Source organism: Cebus imitator, unplaced genomic scaffold (genome assembly GCF_001604975.1).
Source record: "Cebus imitator isolate Cc_AM_T3 unplaced genomic scaffold, Cebus_imitator-1.0 Scaffold231, whole genome shotgun sequence".
Classification (NCBI taxonomy): Eukaryota; Metazoa; Chordata; class Mammalia; order Primates; family Cebidae; genus Cebus; species Cebus imitator.
In genome coordinates, this window is record NW_016107546.1 from 2834994 (window position 1) to 2848341 (window position 13348).

Here is a 13348-nt window from a genome sequence, read left to right on the forward strand (position 1 = left end):
AATTTTAGCTTCTAAGCTCTGCCAGAAACCTGGAGGGTCTGAAATTGTCTAAAGACATATTATAGCAAGTAGAGAGCCTTTTCTCCAAAGGCCAGCTTCAGATCAAGGTGGCTTTTGCCATTCTGATTTGCATTTGTCTCTCTGTGCATTTCCAGGCCCCTGTCCTAGAGAACAGCATGCTTTCGAGCTAGGCTCTTCGGGCCTGTGATTTTGACAACGTTCTGGCAGGTCTCAATAGCAAACAATCATGCTCGGACATATTTTAACGGTCGGCGGGACAAGACAAATGACATGCTTAATGTAAAGCCTAGGACATAATAAGCGCTCACTAAACATGAGGCGACATTGTTAGGACTATGACTTTTGCTTGTCAGTCTCAAAATTTACTCCTTGTATATCCTTCAGGATGCCTGGGTGTGACTGCAGAAATGCTTATTTATTGCCCTGTCTTGTTCCATTCATATATTGCCACTTCCAGCGTTCTGTTTCAAGTCACATCGAAGTAAGCATTCATTTAGCTGACAGCCTATCACAGGGCATCTTTCTGCACAAAATCAGCCAATTTATAGTCATTGCTGACAGCTGTTTTTGAAGGAAAGGCCATTTTCCTTAGTTGATTAGAGGAACAGTGATTAATTCAGCCCATCAGCCTGCAGCAGCAAATGCTAAAAAGGGCCTCATTGTGTGAAGCCCCCCAGGTCTCTTAAAACCTACATTTCTGAATTTGTCAGAACTTCCTGTGCCTAGACTGGACCTCCAGAGGTCAATTAATCTACCCCTGGCCTCCTACGCTATTTTTAAAGACCTTTAAGAAAAGACAGCTCCTGTTTCTCCTTGGCAGCGAACCACCAGCGGAGGTGAATTTGGCAGCATCTCTGCTTCAGGATTCTGTGGCCATTAGAACAGGGGTCCTGTCTCAAAAAGTGACTCACCAGTATCTGAAAGGGGATGAAGTGTAGTGACACATCACAGGGAATGTTTAAAGTGCACAGGGATAGATGATTTTCTTTCTCCCTCCTTGCCCCTAGCAGTGAGAGGGGTGTGTAGTAGGATGGAGTTGAGACAGAAACTTGTTAGCGTAACACCGACAGAATTTTGCTACGAGTAGCATCAGCATAGCAGGAGAACACACCTAGCTCTCCTGCCACTGCTCTGCCACAAGGGGAGAAAGGGAAAAGCAAATTCAGCAGGACTTCCAGGACCTTGCTGGGAGCCAGGACCCTCCAGGAGAACTGAGGGCTAGAAAAGACTGCAGGTAATGTGGAGGAAGACAGAAGAGAGAGTGGAAGCAGAGAAAGAGACTTGTAAACATTGATCCGTGCGGAGCGGCGGTCAGCTTGATGGGATAAGACCTGGGTTGACTTGGTATCTGGATTCAGGTCAGCAAACTCTGGGGGCATTTCCTTTTAGTAGCCGACAGATCTGCACATCCGGCCAGACACTGTGGCATTGCTGAGTGGCTTCCAGGACATTCCTTTTATATCTATTGGTTAAACTTAGACTGAAGCGGCACAGTGGCTCACGCCTATAATCCCAGCACTTTGGGAGGCCAAGGCAGGTGGATCACCTGAGATTGGGAGTTTGAGACCAGCCTGATCAATATGGAGAAACCCCATCTCTACTAAAAATACAAAATTAGACAGGCGTGGTGGTGCACACCTGTAATCCCAGCTACTGGGAGGCTGAGGCAGGAGAATCGCTTGAACCCAGGAGGCAGAGGTTGCAGTGAGCTGAGATCGCACCATTGCACTCCAGCCTGGGTAACAAGAGCAAAAACTCCATCTTAAAAAAAAAAAAAAAAACCCACTCAGATTGAAGCATCTGAGCCGTTTGGGAGAGCAGGACCCCCATGAACAGGAGATACTGGAGGTGTCTGAAGCCACTTCGTGCCCTTTCTCAAGCGTGGCCTGCAGGTCTCTCAGCCACTGGCCACTGAAGTCCAGCTCCTGCCAGCCAGGGATTTGGGCACTGGGCCCAAAGAGGCGAGAAACTTCTTGCCTTCAAGCACTTGTTTTCCTAGTGGACAACAGGAGTCAGAGACAGAGAGGGAGAGTGAAGACGCAGAGGACATGTCCTTTCCATTGTGACCCAGATAAGAATGCAGCAAGCGGGCTTGCTTCCTGTCACCCAGTTTTCAGCTATTTGTTCTGTTCCGAGCTGTGCGTATTCTTTCTGTTAGATTCTTACGTTTGTCTTAAGTTCATCCATCTTTTCTTCTTCCCTCATTTTTTCTCCGTAAATCAAGAAAAAATTTGCCACTTTCTTTTCCTGACTCACTGCACAGACAATCAATAGTTTTGAATTCTTTGTGTATCAGTTTTTGCTGGCTGTTCACTATTTGTGGAAACCATATTAACAGGTTCGTACAAATCACAGTAATCCATTTGTTAAATTCATCATAAGGACAGGTTACATCTTTCTGACCAAGTTTCACATTTTGGTAATACCATATTTTGGCTTTAGAATTTATAAGGTACATTCTCCCATACCTTTTCTTTCTTCTTTTTTTTGAGACAGACTTTCACTCTTGTCGCCCAGGTTGGAATGCAATGGTGCGATCTTGGCTCACCACGACCTCCAAGTCCCAGGTTCAAGTGATTCTCCTGTCTCAGCCTCCCCAGTAGCTGGGATTACAGGAATGCACCACCATGCCTAGCTAATTTTCTATTTTTAGTAGAGATGGGGTTTCTCCATGTTGGTCAGGCTGGTCTTGAACTCCCAACCTCAGGTGATCCGCCTGCGTCCGGTTCCAAAAGTGCTGGAATTACAGATGTGAGCCACCTGGCCCAGCCTCCATACCTTTTCAAATATATTTTTTATTCGTTGCCCTCTCTGAATTAGGCCTTTTTGGGGATGCACGTTTTATAGATATGGAGACAATGGTTCAGAGAAATCAGCTTGCTCACAGTGGGGCCAGAGCTGGGACCCAGGGCTTCCGACTCCATGTCTCAGGGGATTCCTATCACACTGAAGGAGGAAAGAGTTCCCTTGTCTGGAAAAGACATATCAAATTCACGTGGATTAAACACAGATATTCCAAACAGCTGTGTTTGCGCAAAATGGTTATAAACTCTTAAAGCCGTTGGCCACCTGCTGTTATGGGTTGAAGGGAGTTAGAGCAGGCTGTTTGTCTGCTTCAGGGAGCATTCAGTGTCTGCACGACCACAGGGGGGTTGCAGGGCGTCAGGTATCCAGGACTGTTGGCAAGAGTTAGGCTTTGAATTTCCCAGACAAAACACACTGCTGTGAAAGGAAGAAATAGTTGGTTTTTCTCCAACTGCTTAGCTGTTAAGAAGCAAGAAGCCTATCTCCAAGGCAGCAGCAGTCCCCAGAGAAAACAGTGGGACCCTTCCTTCAAACAAAGGGAAAACTACCCCAACTCAAAGCAAGTGCCCCCTGGTCATTCCGGGGGCAAAATTGCCTTGAAAAGCTACAAGCTCCAAACAAAAGACAGCCTTCAGGTGTGTTGAGACAGGCTAGAGCCAGGGTCAGCACTCAGGATTGGTGCTCAGAAGCTCAGGGCTGGCTAGGCAGGGCCAGAGGGGACCACATTCTGCCGCGCGTGGAGCAAAGCAATATCTTCCTATTACCAGTCAACGTCATGTGAGCTGGGAATGAGCAATTTCACACCTTTCCCTGAGATATTAAAAAGAAATACGTTGATGTGACTGGAAGTAATTTCCCGAAGCCTATGGATGGAGTTGATGTCAGTAACTGGCTATGAGGTTATTTACAGGACTGTTCGTCCCCACTAAAGTAGTGGCGCCTAATAAGTAGCTCAAAGTGGCTCAGGAGCCAGCCCAGTACTGCGTATAAACCACCATCCTGCAATTTATCCAGGGAGCGTGTGGGAGGTGAACCTTGAATCATTTGCTTGATGGATTTTTTTTTCTTTCCTTGGAAACAGGAAAAAGAATCTCAGTTTTCTCCCTAAGCCTAAGGCAATAGAGCTCCTTGAAGGTCACTTTCCCTTCCTTGTACTTAAAACAAAGATGCATGCATGTTCCCCTGAGCACCGTGAACACAGCCTTTCTTTCAGGGGCAGCTGGGTCTCTGGATCTGCTCTCCCTCCCCCAGGCTGGTCCCAGTGTAATCATCAGATCTCCAGGTCCACACAGGCTGCTTTGTAAGTGGGAGAAAGAATCCACAGAATTTCACACTAAATCCCCATGAGAACCAGGTGAATAGGTGTGTGTGTTTGCACACAAGCCCGTATACATGGCAAACCAACCCAAGAGATGGCAACCGATGGGTCCATAAAGACTGTGGCTGGTGGTGCTGTCAGCTTCCTTCAGCTGAGCTCCAGTTAGTTACCCTTGGGAGTCTCAAATGTCTCCTTGTGCCTGGAGACAGCACAGAGCCCGGCCCGGAGGACTTCCAGGCTGGGTGGCCCTGCAGCTGCACCTCCTAAAATGCTGGGCAGCCCAAGTGTCTTCCTGAGTCACTTGGGGCTGCCCCACCAGCAGCCCAGTGAGAGATGCACAGCCCTAGTGGAGAGTGGAGGCCTTGGGCTGCCCCAGGCAATCCTTGTGTTTCTGAGGCTGGTACTGTACCTTTGAGTCTCTTCCTGCAGCTAAGCAGAGCTCAGAGGCCAGGAAAAAAGCCACCAGGTATCTCTGGAAACAGCTGACTTGATTTTCAACACTCCCTTTTATAAGCATTTTTTTTTTACATAACACTAAGAAATTTTAAAAATGCCGAAGAGGCAGTCTAGTAGGAAACCCATCCTTAAAGCTGAAACGCTGAAGTCATTCTTTGCATGTGGGAAACAAGAAACAAGCCTGCCATGTAGAAAGTTACTGAGAAACCTGCTGGCCTCCATGGTGGTACATAGGGGAGGGAGGAGAAGAAAACTCCGGAAAGAATGTGGACCATAGGCCGGGTGTGGTGGCTCATGCCTATAATCCCAGCACTTTGGGAGGCCAAGGTGGATGGTCAGGAGTTCAAAATCAGCCTGGCCAAGATGGTGAAACCCCATCTCTACTGAAAATACAAAAATTAGCCAGGCACAGTAGCAGAAGCCTATAATCCTAGCTACTTGGGAGGCTGAGGTGGGAGAATCACTTGAACCAGGGTGGCAGAGGTTTCAGTGAGCCAAGATCGGGCCACTGCACTCCAGCCTGAGAGACAGAGTGAGACTCTGTCTAAAAAAAAAAGCCAGGCGCAGTGGCTCACACCTGTAATCTCAGCATTTTGGGAGGCTGAGACAGGTGGATCACAAGGTCAAGAGTTTGAGACCAGCCTGGCCAACATGGTGAAACCCCCATCTGTACTAAAAATACAAAAAATTAGCTGGGCATGGTGGTGAGCTGAAGAGGCAGTCTAGTAGGAAAATTCCTGAATTTTCAGCTACTTGGGAGGCTGAGGCAGGAGAATTGCTTGAACTAGGGAGTCAGAGGCTGTAGTGAGCCCAGATGGTGCCACTACACTCTAGCCAGGGCAACAGAGCAAGACTCCATCTCAGAAAAAAGGAAAAAAAAAAAAAAAAAAAAAAAAAAGAATGTGGACCACAGAGCATGCTCTGATGGGTATATGGGCTGGCAAAGAACAGGGAGCACTAACAGTGAAAATGAAGAGTCTTCCCCACCTCCTAGCGTGGACCTTGACCTGGGCCAGACCAAGGCCACTTGATGGAAACCTCCCCAGAGCGTGTCTCGGATGGCCCGCCCTGCATCTTGGCCTGCCTCTGGGGCCCTTCTTGCCCACAGTCCTACTTTCCAACCCCCTCGACCCCAAGAGGTGTTCATTTATAACCTCCCTGCATCTTCTCAACTTCCAAAAGTCAGCTCAGGCTTCATTCATCCAGACAAGCCCTTGGCTGAGTCTTGACAAGCTGGCACAGGGTCCCCCGACAGAAGACAGCTCCTCTTTATCTTTGCTTTCTGTTATCTTAGCTGAGTCTGGCCTTCCCAGCACGCTTCTCCATTTGGGGACAGTTCGTGCTGGTGGGAATTGGCAGGGGTACACCGTCCAGACAGAGACAACTGAAACACAGGTGTCCCGCTGGTGTGCCAGCAGGGTAGCGGTCCTACAAGGAGGCGGACATGCTGGCCGCTGCCCATGCAATAATCACCGTGAGCCAAACAATCCCATGAGGAGTGATACGATGTAAAGAAAAGGAATTTGAAGAAGAGAAGAAGCTAAAGGGCCAATAAACACACAAAGAGACACTCCCTCCCCACAATTGGAAAAATGAACGGCCGCTGTTGCCGAGGGCTGGTGAGGATGAGGCCCCGGGCCTGCAGAAGGGCACATCCGGTCGGCTGCCTCGACCAGCCAGCTGGATAGCTGCTGCCCTTTGCATGTAAATAAAGCTCCTCAAAGCCCATTTCACAATTGCTGGGAGAAACAGCATCCTTCCCTATCTTTCCAGGGAGGAAGTGGCTGGGTTTTTTTTTTTGTTGTTGTTGTTGTTGTTTTTTAGATTTCTCCCAGCCACATCCAGCTTCTTGTTCTGTAATTTTTTCCCAAATTACTGACTGCCTTCTTTCAAGGAGAAATGGAACTCAGAAAGATGGGAGGATACGTGATAGGAACACGTAAGAGAGAAGCCTGTCCATTTCCACTGAGGTTGAAGCATGCGTACTGCGCGATCCAGTCATTCATGTCTACACAAACAGTCCCAGGAAAAGGTCTGTGTGAAACATTTGTAATAGCAACCGAGTAGCCACGACCTAGCCCTCCTTCAGCAAGGAATGAATAAACTGGTGTATTCTGTCAGCACAGCAGTTAAAATGAGAGAATTAGGTCTGCGTGTATCCCAATAACATAATATTGAAAGGAAAAAATGAAGAGCAAATAGATACAGTAAAAAGTTATCACTTATGTATATTTCAAAAACACTCAAAACAACAGTAGATATTTATGGATTCGTGTAATAATTCAGTAAAAACACAAAATCAGAGCCAGGACTGTGGCACACTGAGTTCTGTGCAATGGTCGCCTCTAAATGTGGGTTCATGCCAGATGATGTGACCCCGGGGTGGGGGCCTCTGCTGTATTTGTCATGTTTTGGTTATTTGAAAGGGAGAGAGAGCACTCTAGTTATATAGTAAAATGCTAGCATATTTTTAATTTGGTGAGTGGTGAGTATACAGGTGTCTGTTGTGCTATTTTCTGTGTGTTTGAGTGGTTTCATAGTTTTTAGAAAATTAAACAATGAGGCCAGATGTAGTGGCTCACCCTGTAATTCCAGTGCTTGATGGCAATGGGTGGGCAAGGCAGAAGGATTGCTTGAAGACCAGTCTGGGCAACATAGCAAGATCCTCCCTTTACAAACAATTTTAAAAACTTTTTTTTAGTTTAATAAAGATAAACAATGAAAAACTGCAAAGAAATAGATTGAAAAGTTCACAGTTGTTTTTGCCACATTTTGTGACTATGTTATTTTTATAATGAAAAAATTACAGATGATAATTTTGATTGCTTTAAAAAGTAATTATATGGAAAAGAAAAACAAATAGCAAACCATGGCCTTGTTCCTGAGGCCTGCATCTTTGTATCAGCCTCTTGGCAAATAGGGAGCCCTTTGTGAGGTGTGATTAATAAAATCCACTGGCTGGGTGTTAGCACCACCACACAATGAACTCAGTGTTGCTAATTCTTATGCCAATATTTCCACAGGACTCAGTGGATGGAATCTTCCTGAATGTGTTATTTATGGTACCAAATGAAAAAAGACCTCATTTACCAGCCACACTCTTAGCTGCAAAGAGACAGACAGATTTTTATACAGGTTCTTCGTTTTGTTTTTGCTCAATTTAAAACCAGCATCTTCGTAGTAACCAAAATTGATTCAGGGCACATTTTGCTGCATTAGGCCCTGGGCCTGGGATCACTAAGACTTTTGAAATGTAAATAAAGTTCCCCAAGCTCCCATTTCACAAATACTGGGAAAACCAGGCTCCTTCCCATATTTCCAGGAAGAAGAGGGGTGCGCTAACATTCTTCCCAGTCACCTCTAGCTTCTTGTTCGGAATCCTTGCCCCAGATTACTGATCATCTCACTGCATTATCCTCCTGAATTTGTATCTCCTTCATGGGGGATACCTCCCACCTCAAGGTGTGAGAAATTGGGGCATGCATGGGAGAGATGGAGGTGACTGCATTACTGCACCCCAAAACCTCCTAAAGATGAACGTCACATACCCTTGGCACTCAAAGCCCCGGTTGTTAAAAGCTCTCTACTCTCCTTGCCGGCAGGAACCAGGAACTCCCCAGTGGCTCTTTCCCAAGTGAAACGTTGCCTTTTTTTTTTTTTTTGGAGAGAAAGTGTCACTCTGTCGCCAGGCTGGAGTGTAATGGCACAATCTCGGCTCACCGCAACCTCCGCCTCCCGGGTTCAAGCAATTCTCCTGCCTCAGCCTCCCAAGTAGCTGGGATTACAGGTGTCGTCACCATGCCCAGCTAATTTTTGTATTTTTAGTAGAGATGGGGTTTTACCACATTGACCCAGATGGTCTCAATCTCCTGACTTTATGATCCAGCCATCCCAGCCTCCCAAAGTGCTGAACGAGCCATCGTGCCTGGCCAATTTTGTTTTTTATTCCTCTCGTCTCTCCACCTAATTTTCTCCACTCACCCTCCCCCAATCTTTTTTTTTTCGGTCTGGGGTCTTTTAGTCTTTCACTCTCAGGCACTTTGAAGAAATGTATTAAACAGGATAATTTTGTTTTAATAGTCTTACCCTTGGCTTTGCTCCACGAGCTTTGTTTTTGTTTTTAAAACAAAAATACGTTTTATCAAAACAAGATGATCCTTAAGGGTTTGGTTAAACAAGAATTCTCTATGCCAAGTGAAACTGCCAGCATGCCAGCAGAAGTTAAATTCTCACCGCTCCCCCCCACCCCCGCTTCCACTCTGCACCAGCCCTGCCACCAGCCTCACCCTTTGAAAATCTAGTTTGGCAATCAGAACATATTTAGAAGCAAATCGAACCGTATTATGCTAGGGGTCAAATGAATGATGCAAGCAAGAAATTTTGTAGGCATTGGTATGGCATGGAAGAGAAAACTAAGTCTTTGTCCTACCTGCTCGGAAAAGTTAGGAAATGACAGAGACAGGAACAGAGTTTCAATAGCAACATCTCTGAACTGGCTTTTTGTATTCTGGAGCTGATTTTGCAGGCTGGTTGCAGTTCCCTGACTAGAAGAGACAATGCACCAGAGCCATCAGCTGCTTCCTGGGGGAAGTGGTGGTGGCTGGGGAGGGGGTCGTAACTCTGCTGCAGGCTACTTGCCAAGGACAGAGGGAGGGCTGTGTTCTGCCTGAAGATGGAAGTAAAGGAACATTCTAACTGGGGAAAACCCTTCAATCCTAGCCCAGCTGAGCAGGGAGCTGATTTTCGAAAGCAAAGCTGTACCGACAGCTGCCTTGCCGTATATGACCTCCTATATTAAGAAAAAGTGGCATAAACAGAACTGAAAGAAGCAGAGACCTTCCCACAGTGCCAAGGCAGCCTTTAAGTCAGCTTTAGAAATAAATCAGCTGTGAGCAAATAACACCTAGCACAGTGCTTGGTCTTCAGCAACTCACTACTCAGTTACTAAGTTTGTTGAACAGATCAAGGATAACTGAACTCGGGAATCTAAGGAATAGGCATGATATAATTTATTGCAGCCCTGGCCCTAAGACTTCCTTGGGTTTCACCCCTGGCAGAGATGATACCACAAGGGAGACTCCCTGTTGGCTCCTGCAGCCCTGAGCTGAGCTGAGACCCATCTGTAGGACATCAGGGCGGGAAGGGGCTGCAGCTTTTGTGGAAGCCGAGTGAGCTCATGCCACTGCTTGAAGAAAGGAGACATGAGCACAGTCATGTTCAAGAGGGCAGGGCAGGGCTGAAGACCCCCCTCTCCATAGACGTGTCTTACTATGACGACAAGGGCCGAGATTTTTTCTTCACTTTTCCCTCCACTCCTAGGTTCAGGTCAACATGAGGGTGACCATCGCCAGGGTCAGTGCATTTGGTGTGAGACCAGGGACCGTTTCTGGTAATGTAAGACATCTTGTCCTTCAAATGCTCACTTCACAGCCATTGCAAGTGCCCTGAACCTTTGCAAGGGATGTTCTAAGAAAGGGAACAAGTGACGATGAGAGAAAATAGCTATCAAGTCCTCAGAATCAGGTTCCACCAGAGATCCAAGCCCCAGTGTGGGAGTGGCCCCTGTCCACTGGCTTTCTCCGAAAACAGCAGCAGTGGGGGTCAGACACTTCACGGCTGGGCTGAGCGTCTTTCCAAGCACGAGTTACCCAGCTTATGGGTGCAGGGTGCACAAGAGAACAGAGGATGTATTCAAGGACACAGAGTTCTTATTTATTTTTACTTTTGAGAACCGTCCACAATGCAGTTCCACCCTGTTTTCCTTCCGTGGCTGCTACTGTAGCCCTTATTTATACCATCAGCCTTAAAACAAGGTGAAGTGGATGTGGGATTTGAAAGAATGAGTCGTGTGGCCTTCAGCACGCCATTGTTCAGCAGAGGCGCCCTTCCCAGCCTGCCTGGTGCTGTCAGAACCATGGCTGGAGAGAGTGCCTCCCGCTGTCCTTGAGTCCTTCCTGGGAGGCATCTGTATCTGTTTTATTTGTGCTGATCCCTGAGAAGGAGACACAGAGGGCAATGGAATAACTACTGGTGCAAACCATGGGCATAAGATGTTTATTTCAATGTTTCAATGGAAGACATAATTTTCTGGTCAATCTGCAATAAAATTTAACCTAATACAAGCCTGGTATTAGAATTAACTAGATAGAGAGAGGGATCGTGAGCGGGAAGATGGCCCATTGGATGAGCAGAGCTTTTTGAAACTTGGATATGTTAAGAGGGTTGTGTGTCCCCTGAGTGACAGAGGTGGCCTCACTTGGTATTGTGTAAAATCACTAGCTGATGTATGGATGATGTCACCACTGACACATAAGCATTCCTGTCGTCTCTTGCCTGCAAACTGATGGTGAGATGCTCATGGTAAAAATTATTTCTCATGCGTCCTTCATGCTTAACAAAGTATTGCATTGATTTTTGCTTATTCTATGGATGTTTTCCAGTGATTCTTGGACCCAGAATTGTTGATTAGTCTGACCCAAACCACTGGTGAGGTTTGCACTGACTAGAACATATCCACTAATTAGCCTAGAGATAAAAATTCTTAGGAGATAAACTTCATCATGGAAAACTTCATTAATTTTTATAAATATTGGTAAGGGAAATAGTGTAGTATAATCCTCCTGTATTCATCATTCAGCTTAACAATTGTCACCTCAAACCCAATCTTTTTTCCTCTGTACTATCCCCCACCTGGATCGTTTAGAAGCAAATCCCAGATATCGTGTTATTTTGTCCATAAATATTTCAGTATGCCTCTCTGAAATAGTAAAGCTCTTTATTATTTTATTTCCTATTTTTGGAGTTGGGGTTTCACTCTTGTTGCCCGGGCTGGAGTACAATGGCATGATCTCAGCTCACTGTAACCTCTGCCTCCCAGGTTCAAGCGATTCTTCTGCCTCAGCCTCCAGAGTAGCTGAGATTACAGGTGCCTGCCACCATGCCCAGATAATTTGACATTTTTAGTAGAGATGGGGTTTCTCCATGTTGGCCAGGCTGGTCTTGAACTCCTGACCTCAGGTGATCCACCCGCCGTGACCTCCCAAAGTGCTGGGATTATAGGCGTGAGCCACCATGCCGGCCGTAAAGCTTTTCCAAAAATAACCTTCATATCAATATTATACCTAAAATAATGAAAAAAAATTACATAATGTTATCAGATAGTTATTGATTTTTCAAATTTTGCTGATTATCTTACGAAGTTTTTTAACAGTTTGTTTCAACCGGCACAATCAGGACTTCACCAGAGCAGGTGAAATCATTGCAATGGTTCTTGTGTCTCTGAGGTCTTTTTGAACCTCTACTCTTTCTCTCCCTTGCCCCCTGTTCAGAATGTTGTGAGGTACATGGACGAGCTTTGGTGAAGGAACAGGCGGAGGCGGATATCCAGGCCTGCGTGACTCAGTGAGTTCGGCATGCTAGCGCATACCTCCACTTGTCATATAACCTGCTTGTGTAAGTTCATACTTGGCTCTGAGCCACTATTCTCTGTAAAAGGTATAACTGTCCTGCTAACGCTGTTCAGGGGCTCTTCGCTCCTGGGGCTCAACTCACCTCAACATGACTTAACATAGCGGGTACACTGGTGCCCACAGAAATAGAAGGGAGGACCGTCTTGCAGATGGACAGAGGGGAGCCACAGAACGGCTCATGCTGGTGCCCAGAGAGAGAAACGGTGAAGCTGCTGACCCTGAAGGCAACAGAGGGGAGGCAGGAGCTGCAGAGCCGGAGCAAATAGCTGAGATGAGAGCGGACAGTGTGAGAGAAGTTGTGAAAGACCATGTGTGAGAAAGCTGTTAATGGAAGCTGCCGCTGAATAAAAGCATGTTCACCTGCCTACAGCCTCCCAAGTATTCTTTCTGCTCATCCACCCACTCCCCTCGCACCGCAGCTTGGGCTGGACCTGGATTCCGGGATCTGACAAATGTATTTGTTAAAGAAAAACAATTTTTATCCTGTAGAAACTGAAATTTGCTAATTGCATTTATGTGGTATCTTTGAGCATGTGTCTCTGTCCTCTGTATTTCTGGTAGTTGGATCTCGGGTTCACATTTTTGTCAAGAATACTTCACAGATGGTGTGTGTACCTCAAGTGCAGGACCCTCATGCTTGGTTGCTGCCCATCATTACTGTGGGTTATTTCATCAGAGGTAGCAAAATGGTGATTTTCTAAGTTTTAAATCAGTTTTTCCTTTGTTGGCTGGAATACTTCTATAAAGAGAAAATTTGCCTCATCAACATTGATGATCAAAGGTACAGTTCATATAAAGGCAGATACGTGCTTAATTCTTTCCCGTTACTGACCAGTTTTTAAAACAAGTTGATTTCCTAGTCCCTTCCAACCAGTGATTTTGATACTGAATGGCTGGACTCCTGGCTAAACCCATCCTTGGGCCTGGAGCTGCAGCCCTAAGTGAAAACAGCTGACCCTGTTTTTCCACCCAAATGTTGTTTTTGGCAGGCCACGCCCCTGTCCTGTGCCCAGAAAAAGACATCAGCTGGCAGAGCAACACAAGCGGCTGATGCAAACAGTCAGGGATGCAAGCTGCTTATGAAGTTTTTAAAAATTCATTAAGATGTTGGGGATACAAGCGGCTGAGTGGAGAGTAGAGAAGCAGCAATTGAGCATCCGAGACTACAGATAGACGGGGCTAACTTCAGACGGGGCTGCTTCAGGGAACGATCGCCTTCTTCCTGCACTATCCCCTTTCCAATTCCCCATTCCCTTGAAAGCCACATCCATTGACCAAA